This window comes from Lissotriton vulgaris, chromosome 8 (genome assembly GCF_964263255.1).
Source record: "Lissotriton vulgaris chromosome 8, aLisVul1.2, whole genome shotgun sequence".
NCBI lineage: Eukaryota > Metazoa > Chordata > Amphibia > Caudata > Salamandridae > Lissotriton > Lissotriton vulgaris.
In genome coordinates, this window is record NC_141696.1 from 980,821,089 (window position 1) to 980,843,820 (window position 22,732).

General features: G+C 43.4%; 1 protein-coding gene across 6 annotated transcripts in view; it reads right to left on the minus strand.

Annotated features, from left to right (window-relative positions):
• The window catches only part of SCEL (sciellin), a 444,440-nt gene extending 422,264 nt beyond the window's left edge, over positions 1 to 22,176 (minus strand). For 4 of the 6 annotated variants that reach the window (XM_086934831.1, XM_086934830.1, XM_086934829.1 and 1 more), the window contains exon 1: positions 22,012 to 22,175. The gene's annotated coding sequence lies outside the window, so the exon portion shown is untranslated. Of the gene's footprint in view, positions 1 to 22,011 lie in introns of all 6 variants that reach the window. The other 2 variants (XM_086934828.1, XM_086934827.1) reach the window with 2 other exon arrangements.
• Positions 22,177 to 22,732: the final 556 nt, after the last annotated feature.

The following is a 22,732-nucleotide window of genomic DNA, read 5'->3' on the forward strand; positions in this document are numbered from 1 at the left end:
ACGGTTGGATCCATTATTGTGTATCCACGGCTTCTAATTGACCAACTTGTAAATTGAACTGTTTTTATGACAATTGCGGTCGACAACTTTTCAACCGATAGAATGATTAAGGGGTCATCATCAGAACAAAAAACACACTTATGCAGAGCTAATGAGTAGATCCAAGTCAAATTACGGGGTACAATCTGGAATGTGGCACATTACTGGTCCTGAGTTGAGGGCAGTATGTGATATGTCAAATATAGATGAATAAACAACTGGAAAATTTCACAATAATTGGGGGAATATACCATGATAATTTGAGGAACGATAGTTGGAGTTGTGCAGCAAGTCGGGCTCCTGAGCTGTCAGTAGGCAAAATGTAGGTGCAGTGATGTAGACAGTGTAAAATGTTCCCAAGCACCTCTACTTTTTAAAACATGCATGGTAAAGAAATTATTTGTATAGAAATATGTTTTCTGTGTTGACAAAAAATTACCTTTCCACTAAATCTAAGCCAGCGGTTTATTCAATCTGCTTAGGGTTAAGTTGCGCAAGGAAACAGCCAGGAATCTATGTTGTTTCTTTTTGGTGGGGGTACGTCTGCCACTTAGGTGGACTACATACAAGTGTGCAAATGCGCAGCAATCATAACTTATTATCTATGTTTGCCTGGATATCCTCATATTTGTTTTCTAGTGTCTGTGGCTATTTACATTAACATTAACATTATTTCTTGTTCCCCATTGGTCCCTCGGAGAAAGAGAGGACACGTTCACAAGAGTTTAGTGTTCAGTATTTTTTTCATCCACGTGAGATCCATGATAGATTCTGTAGCCTTTTCTTGATTTCTAAGGAACTTTGATGACTCTATATTTTAGCTCTGTATATTGGAATGCATCTCACCTTGATACATTTACATGCCAATGTTCCTGCAAGGAGTAAAACTACCTGCTTTATAAAGTATTCCAGATAGCCCTGGTGTTTGCTAAACAAACATCTCCAATAATTACAACAGAAGTAATATATAAATAAAACTACCATAAGCCTTCTTTCTTTGGCCATTCACTTATTAAAGACCCATGTGGAAGGTCATGGGTTGATAAGTGTTTGGAAAAAGCAGACAAGCGGCAGAGAAATTATCATTCTCTTTGTTGTTCCATAGATGTATCAGCTTAATTCAGACAAAAGGCAGGTAGAATCAAGCAAAGAAAGAAATCAAGAATGAAATCAAGGCACCCAAGAGAAAAAGCTATTGAACGTACAACGCAAACACAAGGAGATGATGTTGTTTTTGCATTTATCACCATGAGGGGGACGGGTATGCCCAGACGTGGGTCCCGTGCTCTCCATGCCACTGGAATCAAGCTATCCTGGCTGAAAAGGGGTGGAACCCTGAAACCGGTCCTAGGATGCTTGTTTCCAGTCTAGGGAGGACCTGGCTTGGCAGTTCGGGTTGGACTGTTCCCATGAGGCACAGGGTCAAGACTGATTTGCCTATGGCTGGGTTCAAACTGGAATGGCATGGTGAGCAAAAAAACGATGGATTTAGGCCCAGATCTCTGTACTGGGGTGAATGTATGACATTGTTCTGCATTCTGTCCATCAACTGTTGTTTTTGCATTGAACGTACAACGACATCCCAAACCAATCGTGCAATTCTCATGAAAAGAAGAAAGAAACCAATCTTCTTACAGAACCAGCTTAGAGGGGGAAATCGTTCATACCTGGTCTTTTGTTTGGTCACTACCTGCTAGAAACGTGAGAGAAATAAGGAAGCTTTAGATTTGTTGGTTTTAACATTTTTATTTTGGTTATATTTCCAGTGTTTCTATTCTGTGAAAACTCGTATTAATTGATTGTGAGTACCATTAATTGTTAATCTATGCAGCAGCTCTTACTTCTAACCAAATTCAGACACTTGCATTTAATGAGTCTGTCTAGAAGAACAATTTCAGCTCCTGACAGAAGGGGGTAATGTTGACATATTTCAAAATAGAATACTGCTATTCATGTTTGTGGAAGGATCCTGCAGAAATAACAGACTTATAGACATGGCTGGACTGGGGCAAAGAAAAGGCTGTAAGGTTTCCAAGGAGTTGCTAAATTGTGAGTCAGAAGATTCGATGCTGCAGACAAATATTGCCCCTGGCTACCATGCATTTGCTAAAGTAAGAATGCATGATTTGACCTAAAACAATTCTTTATCAGTCAATCAGCTGAGCTTCCAAAAGTGTCCACAGCCAAAAGGATTGATTATTACAGTGTGACCATCATATCCTAAGCGATTGTTTCTTGCTAAGCCATCAAGATTGTATGTTGCTGAATTTAAAATGCATCCCAAAATCCAGTATGTCGTATGATTCTGTGTGTACAGATTCACCTGTTTATTGGTGTTTTGAAATTATTGTTAATTTTTCAGAAGTCATCATCAGAGTTTCAAGCTATCTTCCGAATGCAGTACCTCAAGTTTCTTAATGTGAAACCTTCCTCTCCAAAATATGTATAATCAATGTGCCCATATTAAAAAAAGGCAAAATTAGTATTCGCTTTTAAGAAATATTCTCAATGTTTCCTGTATTTACATTACATAGACACATTATTTTATGTTATGGGATTACCCAAAATTATCATGAAAGTATAACAAAGAAATATTATGAAAAGTAAAAATACAGGGGGAACAGTAGAAGGTTATCAGTAAGTACTGATATATTATAATAAATAAAACAATTATACTTCCAATGACAATTTTCACTGTTATATAAGTTTTCATTGTTGTCCCCACTCAGATTTTGCGTGCAACCTTGGTTTTTGTGGATCTTTCTATGTATAATTTTCTTGATAATAGTGGGTAACTCCATAACATGAAAAATGTGTCTATGTTATGTAATTTGGGATATAAGGAGTATATATGGAATTAATATTTGAAACAATGCATTGAATTTGATTACGTATAATTTGAAGGATTATACATGTATAATGAAACTTTAAATATATTGTATCATGTACAGTTTCCTAATAGCTCACAACTTGGAAAAAGGGTAAGTCCGCAAAACCTATGTCGGCTGGCTATAAAGATTATCAGATGGCAATTTAAGAAGAATAAACATTGTGGAGGGAGAGAGAGGGAAATAGAGAGAGAGAGGGAGAGAGCAAATTTTGAAAACTGGAAATTGGAGGCTAAAAGTTACGTTGGTAGCATTAGCTGAAAAATTGATATGAGCAAGCAAAAAGAGAGTATGCTTTAGGAGCAAAAAAAGGCAACGTTAAATGCTAAAGTCTATCATATCATTTTGTTTATTCCATGTAAAACCATATTTGGAAAAGCTCTGACTTTCCTAATGAAATTAAAACTTCGATTTTTGTATTTTTTGTAACTGCAATAAAATATACGTGTATTTGTTTGATGCTTACTTATTTCTGTTATTTTCTGTTCTGTTTTGAGGTTCAATCGTAGAAATTGTTCATTGTGGGGCCCTGACTCTCAGTAGTAATTCAGTGGAGGCCGGCAGAAGTCAAAATGTTAAGAGCCGCTTCTATAGTGAACTTGTACACAGTAAAACCAGATGGTATGAACTAGTGATCTGATGGCCTATGCAGGCCTTCCTTTCTCCTCGGATTGCGCCAACTGCTTACAGCTTACAGACAGGTATTGGACGTGCCAAAAGTGTAATCTTTCAGAATAGGGGAAATGATCTGCTACTTAAGCCAGGCTTTCACTGATATTTGCCAGGATCCAGCTAGAAAGAGAATTTACAAAATCACTCCTGGCTAGTGCCCGATTGACGTCCATCCAGAGCATAATTTACAGTATTGGAGTTTCTCCTGGAGATATTAAACCCTAATCCAATGACTCTATCAAATCAATTTAGAAAGATGTTTCATTTACCAAGATCTACTCTACAGGTACATCAGTCTTTGACTCTGGTGCAGATCAGCTATGACTTTGGTATCGTGTAAGAGATGCAAAAAGAATTACTTTAGAAGTACTCATTTTCCAGGCACTGTATGTGGTTAACATGAAAATCTGGCATTGACCAGAGCCCTCATGGAACTAAGTTGGGCACCCCTGACTTAGATGACTGTACTAAATTAGATACCACATGATCAGCCATTGCCTCACACAAGCCCATACCAAGCCTGACACACGATCAGCCCAAGATTTGTACATGCCCATGAAAAGCCCAGGTTGGCTCCTTAGCAGCTAATTCATGGTGCATACTCTGCCTAAGCCATAGACATAAGAAGCCCTGGCATGGAATACGAACAGCCCTTACCTTGCATTCAAACAGCCAAGGTTTGGCAAATGAGCGTCCTATATGGTGGGACATTGACTACCTATGCCTTGATCATGAGCATTCCCTGCCAGGGACATGAATGTCCAATTCTGACACATCCTAGCAGAAGGCTTTCACATCAACAGCCCTTGCATGGAACAGGAGCAGTAAGTAAACTGCAAGCCTCGTTCTAAGCAACTGACTTGTGAAACGTGGATAGGGACGCAGCTTCAGAGGGGTGTTTGGGATGTTACACCCCCATAAAATGTATTCTGTAGTAAATAGTTGCGTACAGGTGCTTTCAGTCGGGTATGGTGAGGTGTCTGTCGGGTTTCACCTTGGATTTTTACATGTCCTCAGTGACAAAAGCACACACATACACACACTCTCTCTCTCTTGTCTCTGTCTTAAAACTTAGTCAACTGTGTTTTTAAGTACCCTTAAAAACCTGCACTCCTCTCTCTTTCCACTGTCTCTAAAGTCCTCCTCGTGCCCTGCTTCTCAACATTTATTTTAACAAGATATGCAAGTGTGATTGTTGAGAAAACTGACGTTTACACCCCTCACCCCCAATCTTACTGACCAAGCTACGCCCCTGAAAGTGCACAACCTATGCCATCCACTAAACCTCCTAAGGCGTACTAGATGTGTAGCTTAACCATGGAATATTAACAGCTTTACCTTGGGACATGACCTGATCACACTTGTTTCATTAGAAAAAAAGGCCTAGCACATGAGCAGTAACTGTAAGGATACGAAAGTGCCCCGAAGTGGCCACGTGATATACAGGCACGTTACAAAACAATTGAAGTAAATAAACAAATAAACACCTTTGTGCTTTTGTTGGCCTTTTATTTTCACCACTTTTTAAAGAGTCAGTTACTTTATGGAAAATTATTTGAATTGAAGAATTGATGTTATGTCACAGGTCACCTTAGGAACGTTTTGAAAAACTGCGCCAAAACGGGAGATTTTTTTACATAATAGAGGACAACTCCAGAGGAGCAACATTTATATGATGGATAGAGGGCAACTCCAGGGAACTGAGGAAACCCTGACAGTCAAACTAATTTCACAACCACATTTTGTTAATTTTCATAAATCGTGTTTCACAAAAAAAACTCAGGATTATCTTTGCTAGAACCTGTAGTAGTACAGACCAATAGGAAGCATTGTCCTGCAATGTTGGTTATATGAAGTATCTGTCTTTCCTATACTAGTATCACTTTGTTATAGTTCTCCACCCTGTTCCCAGCTTTCTGTAACATCCCCTTTTCTGTTCTTTGAAGCGGCCTCCAAGTTGACTCAACACTATACAAAAACAATCAATAAAATAAAACAAGCATTGAAAATGCCAATAGGTCTGGCTTTGAAAGGAACATTGTATGATAATGTGAAGCATTACCAGTAAATAACATGGTAATGGATATGTATTTGTGTGGAAGCAAAGAACTGTAGAATAATGTTGGTGTAGGTTAAAAAATCAGGTGACAGTTGCACTATCAAGCCAGTCCTAGAAATCCATGTAAGTTAATGACTGCCCTCCTTCCATCCGTGCTGCTGCCAGAGAAAAACAACATACATTATCTAGTTATCTGAGACACTGTAATAGCATTATAGTGGCATGTCAATGCCCCGGAACGATTCCAGATGAGGCAGATGGATAAATAAACAAAATGATAACAGGTGTTTGGTGGGCAAGCACTTTTGTGGAAGAACACAACTTCTGTGCAATCAGACCATGCACTCCTGACTCCCAACATGTAGGCGGAGCAGAAGCCCCTCTCTAGTGATGGTCACATAATTGTCTGGCAACAGATGCGCTGTCAGGCCACTAGGCCAGACCATAATATTTTGTTTTATGGTGACTACTTAGTGAGGACTGAAGCACTGTCTCTGGTGCGTGACAGAGGTTTGTAAGGTATCCTGGGCCGTCCCCTGAATGATTTGTGTGTAAATGTCAAAACAGACATTTCACGAGTGCCTGACATGGGAGGGAGAGGGACTTACACGGGAACAATTTGGTCTCTTATGTCAACACCCATACCTAGAGGCATGCAGCAGTGGGTCAAAGGACCTGTGAAATATTTAACAGCATGCTTACATCTAGCCAGTTGCAATCATCTGTGTGTAGTAACAAATATATTCCAATGACCTGAGTAAGTGTACCGTGTTAGCGATTTTTAATATTCTAAAAATGGGTTTTAATTCCCAAAAACTACTAGGCCTCATTAGGAGCTTAATAAGTGAAACTATGGAATGTGTGTGTCTAACCCTTTCATCTGATACTGAAGGGAAATCCCCAGCGGCATGGAGACAGTCAGATGCTTGGCTGGTGTACGGTTTGACATACGACTTCTGTGAATATTGACGTTTTGGGGGGGGGGGGGTCCTGTCTGTATTTTCTAGCAGAACGTCATTGTCCGTCACCAGATATCACAACAAACCTGAAGGTCTCAATTCGCACTATGTACACCGGAAAACCTTAAAAACCAGTTGGTAGAATTGTGAATTGACAAATCTCCGCCCACAAGCCCCGCAATATATTTGGGGCGACACTAGGGGTCCCTGATAGACACCAAAGAATACAGAATACACTTCTGAGCTCAAAGGTTCCTATTCCAGTACTTTATTTCTGATGTTTTGTATAGTACCTACACTGCTGCTTTAGAGTGACCAAAAACAAGTTTTGGGTAAAGCCCTTTACCATAATCTCCATATTGTGAAGAATACAATAGTCATATTAATTTCTGGACTTCAAGGAGGAGGCCAAATTTGTTTTTTACGTTGACTTAAAGTAGAAAGAAGATTTTTCTACCTTTAGTGCATACTAGTGTACCCTCAACCTAGAAGCACCTTAATTGTGGGATAAGATGTTGATTCTTCAAACTACAAGGAAGTTCAGATTACCCAGTTCTTAATTTGAGCCGCTGGCTACAGGTGGTGCCCACCGCACTTATATTTGGAAACAACACTTATTTTTCCTCATTGGATTTTCAACCGAGCAACAGAGAGGAAATGGAATAGGGGGAAAGAAAGAGGAATCCAAAGACTGAAAACAATGACAAAAGTAGAAAGCATGGATTGAAAAAACCTGCAAGAGAAAGATAAAGGGGCTGTGGGTGTCTGGTTGTTTAATCACTGTTGTTTTGCAAATCAAGCAGCGAGATTCCCAGTAACTCTTTCATTTATGGAGCGAAAAACGTTATTCAATCTTGTAATTTGCAAATGGAGTTCGGGATCAGAGTCAAGTAGGAAGGACATCCCACTAGCACATTTCCAGTGCTGGTTCCTCCACTGAGGCGGAGGAGCTTTGCCTAACTGCTCAGTGAGCTGTGCTAAAAAATAAAAACAAAATGATAATAACTACAATTATTATCATTTTAAATTGGACTCGGAGCTAGGTCGGGTGGGGTGGGGCTGGGCTCGCAACCGTCAGAGCAGAGTGAGGAGTGGTTTACACTCCCTAAGTGCCCTTTTGGGCCGGCCAAACCATCATGCGCACTTAGCATGTTCACCACCGGGCTGAGCCCGGTGGAGAACCTGTCCAGCCTCCCAGGCACTGCCTGAGCGGCCTGTTTGGCCGCTCAGACCAATCATGACGCTGCTGATGCAGCGTCATGATTGGCTGGGAGAAGCAGGGAGCCTGGGTGCTTCTGGTTCTATGGACGAAGGAGAGGTGGCTGCGACGGCAACAGGTACTTTTATTTTTTTATATTTTTTCATCCCCACCCCCGTTACGAGGCAGCCGCCACTGCACATTTCAGTACTTGTGCCAACCATGTACTCCTACCCTCATATAAGGGAAAGGCATAGAAGATTCCATCTTTTCCTGCTCCCGGCTGGTGAGGTCAGTGGGCTTGGGATAGTATGGTGGCAAAGCAAATGACAAAATAAAATAGAGTCCTTTTTTTTATAACTGAAAGCCTTGCCTGTAGATTCAGAAGGGGGCACACAAAGTTCTACAGTCATTGTGCGGAGGCGCTGCTGTTGGGGACTTAACGGAAGACCTCTTTCTAAAAAATGTACAGACATTTGGTGATAAAGACATACCTATAGTAGGATATCTATGTATTGAACTACTGGAAGTTAGTGCAAAAAAAAAGAAAGAATCTAACTTTGTTAGATAGACATCGTAAACCTTAGCTGCTTTTGACCTCTATAAAAACTGCTTAGAACATGTTTACAGCAAATTACAAACTACATACTATGGGGCATATTTACAAGGCCCTAACACCACCGTAACATCACTTTCCATGACGTTGTGGTGGCGATACGGGCTTCGCCTTATTTTCAAGGCAGTGTTAAGCAACTTAACGTGGCTTAACGCTGCCTTGTACAAAAGGCCCCCTTTCACGCTATACTTAGTATGAAAAGGGAGGGCAATGGGTGTTGCAGTGGGCGTTCCACCACAACACCCATTGATTTTGACACTGCCCGCTATTTACAATGGTGGCGTAAATTGGAGGCAGCACCAAAATTGAGAACAGGGAAAACCTGGTCTTACCCATGAGCAGCGAGGTGAAAGGTTTAATTTCTCTTCGTTTTTGCTGTTTCCGTGTGTGCTGCGTTGTGCAGCATACATGGTACCAGCAAAACGCCTTTGATATTTTCTGTGCAGGAAGGTGTCCCGTCCTGCACATAAACAATCATTTAAAAAAATGACGTTTTGCAACATATAAGTTACAAAACGACATTTAAAGATTGTTTATCTGCAGGAAGGGACACCTTCCTGCACATAAACAATCTCTTCCCTCAACGCAGGCACCTTTGCATTCTGGTGCAAGGGTGCCTACGTTGGTGCTAGGCAGCTACATTTAGCACCAGCGCAGGGGGAAACACAGGGCTGCACCATATTCTTGTAAATATGGTGCAGCCCTGCATTTCAGAAGTGACGGCGTATGTCCTTGGCTTTCAAGGCTTAACGACACGCTTCGCCACTTTCCCTGTGAATATGTCCCTTGGTGTTTATGTTACTGTAAAAATTGATCTTTATTTTACATATACGGAGGCAGAGAAATTCTTTAAATAGTAGAAAAAAGAGATCCAGGATTTAAAAGGTGCTTTATGGAAGGGTTATGGTGTGACCGTGTATTATATGAAATAAGTGACCCCAAATCCCTTACTGCCGGTAAGGACTACTCTGTACATATCTCTATTATATTGTGATAAGTTCTTAAGCCAGAAAACTGTTTACATCTGATCGAAACTTGGGATTACAGAATTGCGTCAAAATTACAATAAATGCTGTGATAAATTTAACCAATGTTCAACATGAGGAACCGTGTTTAGAAAAACCAATGCTTGAAAGCCCTGGTTATTATGTATGTTTAATGCTGGTCCGCATTCCCGGTATGCCTACAGGGTGTGTCATGTTGTTAGGGCTGGTAGTTGGAAACCAAAACACAAAACTAAACTACTGCATTTAATAAATACCAAACAGAAACAAACCCTGGTGTTCTGGCAAGCTTTAAAGTGGACCAATCAATCACCCTTTGTCACACATGTATCTATCTGTAGCAATTGTAACAATCTATTTGTAATCGAGTACAGATGGTTTGCTGCAGTGAGGCAGGGCTGACTTGTTTTCGTGGGTGGGATGTGCCACGTGACAGATTTGCACTATGGTCACTTAAAGAGGAGCAGCCAGTTACTCCTGAGCTCAACCCCTCAACTGTTGCCACGGGAATAGCTGTCTCCAGGTATATGGGAAGAGGAGTTGGCCAAACGGCTAGGGCGGTCGACCTCGAATCTGGGGAACTGGGGTTGAGTCTCGGCAACGACGCTGAATATCCTGTGATTCTGGGCAAATCACTTAATCTCCCCATGTCTAACCAAATAAAAATGAATGTGTCCTCATGTAACGCAACTGGTTCTATGTAAAGCTCTCTGATACCTTCGGGTTAAGTTCGCGCTAAACTCTGAAAAAATATATATATATATATATATCGAACAGTTCTTGGAAACCAGGGCAACTGCGGATGCTGCTGCTTCCCTTACCATCTTCCACTTATCCAGGCCTAAGGCTAGGCAAAAAACTGGGAATTATGATATAGTTGAAAATACCCCAGGTATGTACTGTTTGACATGATTTACAAGAAATAGAACGCATGGAGAAGAGCCCAAATTTATAACAGAAAGAGGATCAAGGTGAGGATGTGTAATGTCTTCATTGCAGCATAGTTATGAAATCATTAATTTCTGTAGCAAGAAACTAACATTACCACTGCAATAATTTCACTCATCCACGGGGGGTGTAAGGAGGGCAGATCGGCGTAGAGATACAAGGTCCTTGCATTGTAATGTTTGTATAATGATCTGTTGATATATTCTCATGGTGTATATACACTCCTTGTTTGTTATATCTTAAAAGAATAAAAAATATTTTTTTGAAATGGGCCTGGACCCATGCAGATGAGCGAAAGTCTTTGTCCTTGTGCTCATGCTTATTACAGACGCAGGTACAATGGCAAAGAAGTTGTGCTGTACACTGATCGTGTATCACATCGGAGGGGGTGCACGGTCAGTTCCTCTAGCCCACCCTCAAGAGTGGCCCTTGAGAATTAGTTAAAGACCCCTGTTCCTCCGCATCCTATCGCAGATGGGTGCTGTCACACACACTTCAACCTCCTGTGGTGGCAGTGGCGAAACGAAACCTGCGGGGGGTCCGCTTCAATGTTATGTTATGTTATTTTATTTTTTATATAGGGCAAATCACCACTGGTCTCTAAGCGCTTTTCAGAAAAGGCACAAAACACTAGCGTCACCGGGTCTAAGGCAGAGGGAAGGCACTACAGTACATCGAGAGCCTTCCCCCTGACCCAATCAATGGCTCGAGTTTGCTCCCCCCCTCACCATGAGGGCTGTGGGGGCTAATGTTACTCCACTGTGAGATAGGATCTCTGTCCTCTTCAAAACGAGGTTGGGCCTGCTTCCCAGCTGATCCTGACTGAATGAATCTAAGGAGGAGAGGCAAAAATGTTATCATGTTTGAAAAGCCATTCACTGCTAAGGAACTTCTTTGACTTCTAAAAGAGTGCTCAAGGCTGGCCTAGAGACGCTGTCTCACCAGTCTCACGTAATAAAAAAAAACATAAATTAAAAATACATATGTATATACAGACACTTGGTCAGCTCTCTTCCTATCCTCGTCTGTTTAACGGTCATTCACATCTTCCATATTCGTCACGGGCCAATAGATGAGTCCAATTCAGCCAGTGGCTTCTTGCACTGTGAGTGACAGCATTTTGCCTAATCCCCTGTACACATCCACCTCAAAAGAAGCACACATAATGGCCAGAGTTGGTGGACCAATATATTACTTTAGCATCTTTTTTTCTTTCCATTCCCTGAAATCAGCAGTTGCCATGGGTGCAAATCTCTTGGTTCCTTCAGACACATGATGACCGTAGAAGGTCCTCATTGTATCACACCACCAGCTCCCAGTACAAGCCAGAGTCAGACTCAAGATCGTGTTCATCACATATAGGGCTCGGGAACGTACGGAAAATATCTCCCCAGTAGTGCACCCCATTCGGCTCCCAAGATATGGCACCTTAGGATTCTCCAGAACTGACTGGCTTCCAAGACAAGTTTTTAAACGTCACTCACCAAGCCCCTCCCACCACCACAATGGAAAGAACACATTTTGGGCAGTCCATTGTGCCCTCCCGTATGGCAAGGAATTAGACATAGTTTGTGGAATAACCCTGAAACTCAGAGATTTGAACACTAGCCACTGAAATGAGCAGCTACCTGGAGGCCATGAGTTTAAATCCCCAGAAAAGCGGCCTTGATTACCATACGTCAATGGTCTGTAAATTGACTACCACTAAAATTAGCAACAGCACTATCAGTTATTTATAGCAATCAGAAATGGCAGAAGCCTGCTTCAAAACACCAAGTAAAAACAAATTGCTGGGACTAACCATACTGGCCAGAGGTCCATTCTGCCTTATTTCAGATGATGGGATGGAGTGGACACCACATATTTTTTATTTACAAATACAGCCGACTCGGAGATGCTGTGAGCGCGAAGTGAGTGCTTTTATTTATTTATTTCTTTACTCTCCACTTTCCCTTCGTATGTCACACTCCACTACCCCCCACCCAGCCCTGCCCCGCCGCCTCACAGAGTTACCTGTGCGAGCCGCCACTGGATTGGAGGACATGATTTTCACCTACCAGAAGATGATAAAAAAAACTTAAATGCTACGCTTGTGTTGGATTTTACCGCTCTATTTAAAAATCGCCCCTCATCTGGTATGGCAGTGTTTGCATATGGCCTAATACACAAACAATCGCTCTAATATGTGAATACCTATGAATCACAGGTTTCTTCCTAGAAGATGTGTATATTTGCATACATTATTACCGGGATATCTATAGAAACCCTTGGTCTACGTATGTAAACCCTGGCAAAATTAGAGTTGGGGCACCTTGCATTTGGGAGAGGGCACCAGGGATGTTTAATGTAGGAGAGGAGAATTCATGTCTTATAATCAGTAAGGAGCCCAACCTTGCAAACAATCAGAGAAAGTGCCACAGAGTTTTATAACTCTCTAAAAGTCACAGAAGGCCTTGCTACCTATTTCTTGACTTTTTATAAATAGATATACTTGATCCTATATTTAGTGTAGTTTAACTTATTGCAAATTAAATAAAGTGTTCATAACTGTGTCTAGAATAAGCACGTGTAACAGAAGACAATGTGGATACATTTACTTTCAGCTCTACTTTTGGATTTTGTAAACTGGAAGTTATAAAATATGAACTGATTGGCTCTCAAGGGACAGGGATGCCGCTCAGCCACCCAGACTTTGCCCATGAACAAGGTCACCTAGACTCCTTGTTCCTTATACACGCACATATTACACGATACATCAGAACACGCTGGTCCCCGGATGGCACAGAGCCCGCTACACCCAAATTTGTACACTCAGTATACCTAATGGGAAATGGCAGACATCTAATTAGCTGGCTATACCAAGGACTGCATCTAGCAGTACCCTTAATACAATTGAGAGAGAAGAGGGGAAATGACCTGGGCAGGATACTAGAGGATAAGGAATGGAAATCACTTCTAGCTTTTCCTAGGAAAGTGTCACATAACACTAGATTTAAATTCATCCAATATATGATACTGCACAGAGCCTATCTGACACCACACAGACTACATAATATGGTCCCGGAAGTGTCTGCAGCGTGACCTAGGTGTACAGTGCAAGAGGCATACCTGACTCATATGTTATGGTTGTGTACTGTCCTCTCAACCTTTTGGACACACATTGGGGAATAGGAAAAGTGGCAAAGAGAACGACAGCAGAAAGTTGTTTATTAGGCTTATATCACTGATCCAAGAATCACAAAGTGGAGGCCAAATTTTCAGATTTAGCACTACTCACTGCAAAGCCCTTGATAACTAGATAGTATCTCCACCGAATGTATTGTGTTGACGGGACGAGGTAATCCAATGGGGAGGGCAGAAAATTAGGCGCCCCACAGAGAATAATACAGGGGATTGTAGAAGACACCAATAGCAATGGAATGGGAAATATTATTGGAATCCTTTAAGGTCATAGATGCACCGACAACTTGAACTCTGTGCATTCTGCCCCTGTACCAGTGATACAGCCTGCAATCATTTGGAAGACGTTATCTTATAATACTGTAAATGAGTGATGTCGAAGAGGTAATGATAAAATGTATCATATTTTTAAAACTATGCCCTAGACATTCCTCACAGACACCTACAATAAGGTCCTAGATCCTGTCTGACCCATTGCAGAACCATTACATTTATAATAAAATCTGTCTACAGCCCATGTTTTACAAATAAGAGGTAGCAAGTAAGGGTGGGGTGGGGGTAGTGTTCAATAGTTCATATATAGCGGGTTCATAAATTAACACTCATGGACTATACATGGCATAACTCTCGCATTCGTTATTGACCAACTAATATTACTGGGCTGCAAGTTGTGAGATACTGAATATTTGTAAACAATGACCAGAAATGGTATGCAATAACACAGACGTTGTATGTAATGTATATATATCACAAAACCAATCAAATTTGTAGTGAAAAAACTACGTAGACCTCAACTTTTCTTTTTGACTAGAATACCAAGGGTTAACTTAGTTTCAACACAATTAGGCCCGAGTGATAAAGACTGTGTAATGAGTAGGTCTGTCTTACTATTATTAGACCTCATTCACAAAGGTAAACTCACCATAAACATGCATTTGCCAATTTTGCACCTGCCAGGACTCCAGAAAGCTATCCCTGACATGGGTAAGTGCATTTAAGATAAGGAGGCCTTTCAAGACGTACTATGCCCGGTAAGGTGAGAAACACGAGAAACATAGTGGGCACTCGCAAACGGCAATCCGACCCCTTCCCACCCTGGAAGTTGTTGCCGATTGCTCTAGCAAAGGGTTGTAGTAGTGTCCCTTTCAGGGGGAGGGGGATGGATCATCCCCATAGTAGATGTGGCTGTAGGAGAAGGACTGGCACAGCTTCAGGGAATGTTTGGGAATTCCAAAAAAGAGCAAATCTGCACCCACACACTGGCATGCATTTGTTAGTGGAGATTTACAACTTTCTTCATAAATTAGGCCCATGGTACCTTTGTCTTACTTCTATTTCCAAGAGTCTTTCCAAGGATTTTCAAGAGTAAGCCATTAGAAGGGGTGCCCAGCAATACTCACATCTGGGTTCATGATATTCAAGTACTGTGTCTACCTTTTGATCAGTATAACAGGAAGGGACGAATGATGCACTCAAAGGCCCGAAGGGAATTCATACATTGCAACAGGCAGGCCCATGTCAGTGAAGAGTGATCTTAGAACTAAAGGTCAGGATACGGAAAGCGATGTTAAATGTATGTGTAAAAAATCTTAATAAAATACTTTGAAATAAAAAAAAATAAAGAAAATTCTGTGGAAATGTAGTTAATGCATAGGACACCCTTCCAGCAAACGTTGCAAAGTCACACCGTAGGCCAAGAGAGGCACAAAGGGGTAATTGTGCTTGGTGTATTAGTATAAAGCTGGAGACCATGGGATTGTGTGTCTAGCATCGACAGGAAAGCAGAAAACTAAAATAGATTCACAGATCTACTCCAACACATTTGTGAGGGGCAAGGAGTCCTTTGTAAGAGGGAGGACACGCTTCATCACCACGCACATAGCAATCTACAAACTGGGATCTGCAGAGAGGGATTTATTGGTCCTACCACCAGGCATCTCATCACAGAACCGATGTGCATGTAGCTCCCAGAAGCCAGACAATGCCAGTGAAGGTGGCCTGCTGATGTAACAGGCACACACCCCTTACCATGTGGGTTATGTGCATGCTCCTAAAAGCCGATTAATGTCAGTGACGGTGCAGTGGCGTAACAAAACTTGAGGGGGGGGTGCCTGCAAGGTACATGGAGTGCCCCCCTCCGGTCTTAATCAGGAGCTTTCGGGTCAAGGTACTGTGCTCAGGGGGTCCCTGGATTTTGCACACATTTTGGCAAGCGCCTTGGGACCCTCCGGGTAAGTAGTGCGCTATATAAATGCCTATACAGTACAACACCACCCGCCTCCCACTCTCCCCCCCCCCACCACTGAGGCCTATGTTACAGTGGCGGTGGTCTGTTGATATCACGGGCACACGCCCCTCCACATATGTGGGTCACATGCATGCTCCTAGAAGCTGATTAATGGCTGTAAGGGTGGTCTGCTAATGTCACAGATACAAGCTCCTCTATCCATGAAGCTCACGCACATGCCTCTAGTTACATTTCTATCCTCAACATAGAGTAGACAGGTAATTCAGCACTCCACTGTTGAAGACTTCCAAGAATAGTGGAGTAGAAGGGCCTGCAGTGCTGACAGGGACGTATCTGCTAGGGCTGAGTGAACTTTTTCTCTTTAGAACTTCCCCTCATTCGTGCCAATGCTCCACTTACTACACATAGTGAGTGCCACTAGAATTATGTGGCAGGGAGAACCAAATTATATGGCAGGGTTGACTAAATTATGCAGCCACAAAAGCCAAATTAAGTGTCATAATGCGGTACATGTTGTGATAGTATGACTTCAATGTGTCCCCATTTTTACAAGTTAACGCAGTGTCGGCAAAGGTTTCACTTCGTTAGTATCAACTCACCACCTAAATACAGCAATAAGCAACAGAATGATGACTGGTCAACTTATGCGAAGGACCTTCCACTGCGCTGCAACATGCCAATGTTTTTTTTTAACTTTTGTTTCATTTCTGCTAGAAACGTTTTTTTGCTAAAATCTGAAAATGATGAATTATGCGGCAGATGCAGCAAATGCATAATTATGTAGAAAACGTTGCGAGTGCAAGATCACATAATTCCAGTGGTCCTGCCTTTTGTGCATAACATTTTATGCGTGTTCATTTTCACACTAAAATTCGAACATGCTGCAAGTTTAAACTAGTAAGAGGGAAAAAAGATCACCAACAAAAGTTGTAAAGCTGACTCACAAGAAAGCAGCAGATGCATTTTCAGAGCCAACTTTGTAATCGGAAGGGAATGTTGCCAGCTTTCATTGAAAGATTACACTGTGGCAAGGACACAGGAAACTCCAGAAACTCTGCAAAGCACTGTAAGGAACCAGAAAGATTTTGCTTGCATAATACAAGCGATTGCTCACCATTAAGGTCTACTCCCTGTCAACTATGGATTTAGGCCCTGATCTCTGTACTGTGGTGTATGTATGACATTGTTCTGCATTCTGTCCATCAACTGTTGTTTTTGCGTTTGTCACCCCGAGTGGACGGGTATGCTCAGACGTGAGTCCTGTGCTCTCCACACCACTGGAGTCAAGCTATCCTGGCTGCTGACGGCTGATAGCCAGAAACCGGTCCTAGGATGCTTGATTCTGGTCCAGGAAAGACATGGCTTGGCAGTTCGGGCTGGACTGTTCCCATGAGGCACAGGGTCAAGGCTGATTTGCATATGGCCATGTCTGAACTGAGGTGGTGTGGAGTGCAAAAAAACGATAGATTTAGGCCCAGATCTCTGTACTGGAGTATATGTATGACACTGTTCTGCATTCTGTCCATCAACTGTTGTTTTTCCACTCTCCTGAAGCAGCACTGAGCCTAGACAGGGTTGTCACAAGGGAAAGGTACGTCCACCTTGTGCACATCTTGATGGGGCAAAATCTGACTTTCCTCCATTTGGACTGACAGAGAAAAAGGCTTTGCAAATCTGCCTTTTTCTTCAGTAGTGAAAGGTTGGTCAAAATGTCCTGACAAAGGGCCTTACACTCGCAATGGAGGACTGGGGAAAGAGAGCTATGTATGACATACCTAAGTGACATCCATTCCAATGTCAAATTCAAGCACAGGTGGAAATAGTTGATTACAAAGCGCAGTTATGTGGATTGAAGAGTCCATGCTCAAGGGGTTTGTGGTGAAACATTGCAACACTCACTTAGCAAATATCAGGTGCTGAGAGGTGTGGGTAAAGATCCTGGGGGTCAGACAGAAATCAAGTGACAGGTGAAACAAAAAACTGAAGCAGGCACACACTGGTACTAGAAGTTGAAACTACCATTTTGAGTTGCCATCGGATGCAAGCACTAATGTGATCCCTACAGGGCCAGGGCAGATGGTTACACTCTGCCACTCAATTTAAATTGAGGCTTTGGTGATGTGACAAAGTTGTTGCTTTCTGCACTCACTGGAAATGTACATCTATCAGCAGTAGAGGAAACATTTCCAGTCTTGGCAGGGACTCCACACCTGGGATTCAGAGTCCCACTAGCAGTACTAGCCCGGCACCCTCCTGCAGCAGGGAGTGAAACCCTGCTCCCAGGGGAGTGTCAGCTAAGAGGCCCATGGAAAAAGCAGTGCAGTTTGCTATGCTTCGTCTTACCTCCGTTCTTTTCTCAACCTATTTTTGAATGCCTTTCCCACACTTCCATTCCCTTCCAAATCTAGGTCCGAGTGCCTTCGCTGCACTTCCATTACTCTCCAAACCTAGACCGGAGTGCCTTCTCTGAACTTCCATTCCTCTTCAAACCTAGGCCAGAGTGCCTTCCATGCACTTCCATTCCCCTCCAATTCTAGGCCAGAGTGCCTTCCCTGCACTTCCATTCCCCTCCAAATCTAGGCCCGAGTGCCTTCTCTGCACTTCCATTCCTCTCCAGACCAAGGCCACTTCCATTCCCTTCCAAACCTAGGCCAGAGTGCCATCCTTGCAATTCCATTCCTTTCCAAACCTAGGCCAGAGTGCCTTCCCTGCACTTCCATTGCCTTCCAAATCTAGGCCCGAGTGCCTTCTCTGCACTTCCATTGCTCTCCAAACCTAGGCCAGAGTGCCTTCCCTGCACTTCCATTCCTTTCCAAACCTAGGCCAGAGTGCCTTCCCTGCAATTCCATTCCTCTCCAAGCCTAGGCCAGAGTGCCTTCCCTGCACTTCCATTCCCTTCCAAACCTAGGCCAAAGTGCCTTCCCTGCACTTCCATTCCTCTCCAAACCTAGGCCAGAGTGCCTTCCCTGCACTTCCATTCCCTTCCAAATCTAGGCCTGAGTGCCTTCTCTGCACTTCCATTACTCTCCAAACATAGACCGGAGTGCCTTCCCTGCACTTCCATTCCCTTCCAAACCTAGGCCAGAGTGCCTTCCCTGCACTTCCATTCCCCTCCAAACCTAGGCCAGAGTGCCTTCCCTGCACTTCCATTCCTCTTCAAACCTAGGCCAGAGTGCCTTCCCTGCACTTCCATTCCACTCCAAACCTAGGCCAGAGTGCCTTTCCTGCACTTCCATTCCCTTCCAAACCTAGGCCAGAGTGCCTTCCCTGCACTTCCATTCCTCTCCAAACCTAGGCCAGAGTGCCTTCCCTGCACTTCCATTCCCTTCCAAACCTAGGCCAGAGTGCCATCCCTGCAATTCCATTTCTTTCCAAGCCTGGGCCAAAGTGCCTTCTCTGCACTTCCATTCCTCTCCAGACCAAGGCCAGAGTGCCTTCCCTGCACTTCCATTCCCTTCCAAACCTAGGCCAGAGTGCCTTCCCTGCATTTCCATTCCTCTCCAAACCTAGGCCAGAGTGCCATCCCTGCAATTCCATTCTTTTCCAAACCTAGGCCAGAGTGCCTTCCCTGCACTTCCATTCCACTCCAAACCTAGGCCAGAGTGCCTTCCCTGCACTTCCATTCCCTTCCAAACCTAGGCCAGAGTGCCATCCCTGCAATTCCATTCCTTTCCAAACCTAGGCCAAAGTGCCTTCTCTGCACTTCCATTCCTCTCCAGACCAAGGCCGGAGTGCCTTCCCTGCACTTCCATTACCTTCCAAATCTAGGCCAGAGTGCCTTCCCTGCATTTCAATCCTCTCCAAACCTAGGCTAGAGTGCCTTCCCTGCAATTCCATTCCTCTCCAAACTTAGGCCAGAGTGCCTTCCCTGCACTTCCATTCCCTTCAAAATCTAGGCCTGAATGCCTTCTCTGCACTTCCATTCCCCTCCAAACCTATGCCAGAGTGCCTTCCCTGCAATTCCATTCCTATCCAAACCTAGGCCAGAGTGGCTTCCCTGCACTTCCATTCCCCTCCAAACCTATGCCAGAGTGCCTTCCCTGCACTTGAATTCCCTTCCAAACGTAAGCCTGAATGTCTTCTCCACAATTCCAATCCTTTCCAAACCAAAGCCAGAATTCTTCCCCCACGTTTCAAATTCCTTTAGAAACCTGGGACTGAATGCTTTCAACGCACTTCTATTCCTTTATAAACCTAAGCCAGACTGCCTTCCCCACACTTCCATTATTTTCTAAATCTAAGCCTGGCTGCCTTTCTCATACTTCCATTCTTTTCCAAATCTAAGCCTGAATGCATACCCCACACTTCCATTCTTTTCCAAATGTAAGCCTGAATGCATTCCCCACACTTCCATTGTTTTCCAAATCTAACCCTGACTGTCTTCCCCACACTGCCAATCTTTTCCAAATCTAAGCCTGAATGCCTTCCCCACGCTTCCATTCCTTTCTAAACTTAAGCAGATCCAGCCACAAGTGGTGCTGAAAATGAGGGGAGGGGCATGAAACAACACATTTTAAGGGGGGAGGTGAGAACAAGGAGGAAACTTCATGATGAAAAAATGTTGGGGATGTGAAGAAAAAAGTAAAATGTGCATTTCCACACTACACCTTTTCTGCAATGTTGACATGCTACAAATGCAGGGCTGTGGACTAAAGGCATAGGCCAGAAAATTAAAATTACAAGCGCTTGGCTTCTGTTCATAGTATAAGAAGCCATAAATCTCTGCAAATTGTAAGCAGATATCTAATCCACATTATGTGTGAATCTGTCCTGATAAGTCAACATTCAAGTATAACTTTGTTATAGATCTCTGAAAATGGGCCTTGACCTTGAGACACATGGTAGAGTAGGGGAAGATTATAACATGGCGTTGGAGGTTTGTCCTACAAAGCAAATTAAAGTGAGTATACATATGAGAATGTTTTCTTTGGCTCTTTCCGAACTTCTCAGGAAGAACAAAAAGCATTCCAAATGGGTCACTCTAAAGATGGCGGACATTCCCAGCTACTCCTCATTCCAACGTTGACCTTGGCCAAGTAAACAAACACATTCTGGTACACGAAGCTTTGAGTGCAAGAGCACAACTTGAGTGTTTGTAGTCAGATCATCTGTGCGCCGTCTCAGTTGACAGAAGATACTCGCCAAGACAGGGCATCCGCGGGGAGGGCCCGCATTTAATAAATATGTCAATTGTCTGTCATCAGCGAAGGCACTGACAGAACTGGTTCTGCAGGACGTGGGTGGGGAGGCTGACGAGAGAATTCAGGCTTTTCTGCTGCAGAGAGCACAAAGCACCTGACAGGAACGGTGCACGCCCTGCATGTGTGTTACTGTGTCTGCGTGTTTATGTCTCAAGTTAACACATTTCAAAGAATTTGCACGCCCCATCCGTCTCCGATCCGGGGAAAGGGGCTCCGCGGTCCTAGACAATTTCTACAAACAGCATTTGTGCAACGTGGAAGGGCTCAAACCACACAGAAACAATGCTAGACAATAGAAAAATGCTGAACGGCGATCTTCATAAAGCTGCAGGCAAGTAGCAAGCTGGCAACCAACTGTGAGAGGCAATTAAGGCAGGAATCTGAGTGCAGCAGAAGGCGCTGTGGGCGTCTCTGAATTGATTTCGTCTTTTTTCTTTTGCGTATTATTTGACAGTAAGCAGTATGTAAAAGATGCGCATCTTTGAACCCCAATCCACGCTGCCTTGCAGTGGGCGTGCAGTTTGGGAGAATTCTATACCACAATACAGCAAAATAAACCACTCTAGGCACTACGAAGGACACCTCACTTGTCCAATTTTTGTATTAGTTTCTGGTGTGCCTAATTCCGGTGCGTAGTTTGTTTCTAGGCGCATGCAGTGCTGAGTAACAGGTATACTGAAACAGTGAGGCAAGATAAGATTTGCCAATGAGTACACTGTGTTGGACGAGCGAGTATCTATCTAAGCCACTGGCCCGCATCGCCTCACATCTGGTACCTAGAAGTGGCGCATTCCAGAGGCGCGCGCCTTTATAGTCGCTTGAGTTAATAAACCTGATAACCGGCTGCCTTGTATCGAGAATTGCTGTTGTTAGCCAAGTCAAGTTCATTTGGCATTTTCCAGGTGCTGTTTTCTCACAAAAACATAGGTAAACCCCCCAAAACACCTGCCCCCAGGTAAAAAAAAATGACTTTCAAGCGCTTGAGGTGAAAGTGCTTACCTTGGCGGGAATGGGATCCGTGCTGCGCAGCTGGAGCCGAGGACTGAACTCCGAGGAAGGGCACCTGGGCCGAAGGTGGAACTGCACTTTCGACAGAGCGGTATCGACCGACCCACCTAGGATTGTCTCTCAAGGAGCAGCGCGCGAGCTTCTCCCCAGGTCTGTGTGACTCACGCAGGGAGGCGCCGCGAGGTGTGGCGGGGAGGGTGTCACCCTGAAATACCGAGGCAATTTAAAAGCTCGGGTTTTGCAACGCACTCGGGCATTCTTTGCATAACTAAGCCTTCGCTCTGGTTTCACTAAAACAGGTCTATTGTCCTGGCAATTCGTTGCCTAGAAATGTAGTAAGGTTTAGTGAGCACAGGCTCTCCCTGAACTAATGGGGCGAGGTTCAGCCTGCAATAAAAGAAGCAGTGTAAAAAGTGAGGGTTTTACGAAAAGCTCAGAGTAGGAATGCGATACTTTATTGATTTGTTGGGGGGTGTTAATAGCGCCAACGTCAAGCAAATGTTTATGTTTATGTTTGTTTATGTTTTTGAGATTTTTATTGCGCACGAATACCCTAGGGTGTCTCGGCGCATGCAGAACTTCCTAATAACCGAAGGCATCTAAAGGGATCACTGGTTGAATAACCAAGTCTTCAAGAGCTTGTGGAACATGATGAGAGTAGGGCAAGTTTTTATAGCCAATGGGAGGGAGTTCCACAGCCTGGGGGTTGCTA